This window comes from Chiloscyllium plagiosum, unplaced genomic scaffold (assembly GCF_037043375.1).
Source record: "Chiloscyllium plagiosum isolate Xiang-an unplaced genomic scaffold, Cpla_swu_hap1 HiC_scaffold_38, whole genome shotgun sequence".
NCBI lineage: Eukaryota > Metazoa > Chordata > Chondrichthyes > Orectolobiformes > Hemiscylliidae > Chiloscyllium > Chiloscyllium plagiosum.
In genome coordinates, this window is record NW_028270176.1 from 69,696,253 (window position 1) to 69,698,180 (window position 1,928).

Sequence of the window (1,928 nt, forward strand, 5' to 3'; positions counted from 1 at the left end):
TTGCTCAATATCACCTTCTATCCGTACCCCTCATCACGACAAATTGAAGCTGCTCCATGTGAGCCTCAAACTTAAAACTTCGGCAGAGTGCAGCCCACTATACTGGCACAGAGATACCGTGCACTGGTCACCTGCAGCACTGGAGCAACACAGTAATGCTTACCTCCACATTCCTGGTTGTGCATTAACGGTTGGGAAACCGAGTTTCTCTGATTCCATGGCTGGTCACTGCGATTATACGATCATCTTCACCAGTGGTTCTGACCCCGTGTGAGGCAAGTGGTGAGCTACTCATTGCAAAGATGTAAAAATGTACAACTTCAACTTTTGCCTTCACTAACCCATGAGCCTTTTATTTTGTTTTTCATCTGGAGAAATCTTAAAACCTTCATCTTGAACACACTCAATAACAGATCTCCATTGTGTCTCTGGCATCAAATTCCAAAATGTAAACCCTCTCTGAATTCTTCCACCGCAGTCCGCTGTTTGGGAAGTTTTCCTGTTCAGGGGAATGCACTTGCCAGTGTGTCAACTGCTGCTCCCAGCATTCGCTCTGGCACTGCACTCATTTTCCTTCTGACACTTGCTCACTGTGTTGCTGTGATCATACAGTGACTTGGTGTCCCACAGCCAGGAAAATGGTACAGATCAAGGTTTTTGCATTGTTGAATTCAATTGTCAGTTTAACCTTATTTCGGATTTTGAAATTGTCTGTTGTGTACACAGGTGCGTGTCAAAAATATCTGAGTGGAAGAAAGGTGTTCTGAATAATGACATTGACCACTATGCACTCTCCTCCAGTCTGGAAAACAATTCCACACAGACAACTTTACAACTCCTGCTGTCACGGGCTCTTCATTCCGTTGACTTCAAATCTTCACAGAATTCAACAGACCTTGTTACATCGTCATTTCTTCATTTTTGTTCAGATCACTGTGAGCAGAGTGTCACAGTGGGAGTGTGTTTGCCCCACAACTCAGAGGTAAGACGATAATCTTGGAACCGTCCTGTAGAACATAGAACAAAGAACATAGAAGAATACAGCGCAGTACAGGCCCTTCGGCCCTCGATGTTGCGCCGATCCAAGCCCAGAGAGAGATTGCCAGCCGGCCGGGTGAGAGACCAGGCTCCTCACCTCCACCGCAGAACGCTCCGCCATTTTACAAGTTAACGGAAGAAAGGGGGGAGGGGGGAACCAAACCGCGTCGGGGCTTTGAAAATATTTGAGGGTGCAAACAGTAACTGGTAAGTTGGGGGATGGGGGGGGGAAGGGTAGGACCAGGCCAAGGATAGGGAAAGGGGAAGGGGGTTTGAAGGCTCCCGGCTCTCAGCCCCGCACGAACATCACTCGCACAGGAGCGGCGCTGGGCCCGGGGCCGCTTGTGTCTGACCAATCTCCTATCCCCAACTGCCGGGGTAGGAACCGATCGGTTGTCAGGGAACCAACGGGAAACTGTGTACTATTTATCATTTCACCAATACCAGGGAGAAATATCTGCTGCTCAGCATAATTTACGTAATTCACGTCGTGACTTAACTGACGAGGTGGCCGAGAGGTTAAGGCGATGGACTGCTAATCCATTGTGTTCTGCACGCGTGGGTTCGAACCCCACTCTCGTCGTTGTTATCAACGATTTTCAATTTTGCTATTTTTGGATGATCACAGCTGTCCAATGGTCTGTTTATATGCATCGACGCTATAATAAAATCTCAAAGAATAATTTGAGTCTGTTGTCTAAACTGCATTGAATTGCAGATTGAATTGGGACAATGATAAAGAATTCGATTGTCTTTTCTAAGTCAATTTGCTGTGAACTTTTATCGTATGAAAGAGATCCAGGAGAACCAAATAACGAGAGATGCGAAGTGCATGTTGATGCATGCGATTCTTAATGAGTGTTTTGTCAGATGAAATTTGTACCAGTTGG

At 46.4% G+C, this 1,928-nt stretch overlaps 1 non-coding gene across 1 annotated transcript; it reads left to right on the forward strand.

Annotated features, from left to right (window-relative positions):
• Positions 1 to 1,539: 1,539 nt before the first annotated feature.
• On the forward strand, positions 1,540 to 1,621 carry trnas-gcu (transfer RNA serine (anticodon GCU)). The gene has a single exon. It is a non-coding gene; the product is annotated as a tRNA-Ser (tRNA).
• Positions 1,622 to 1,928: the final 307 nt, after the last annotated feature.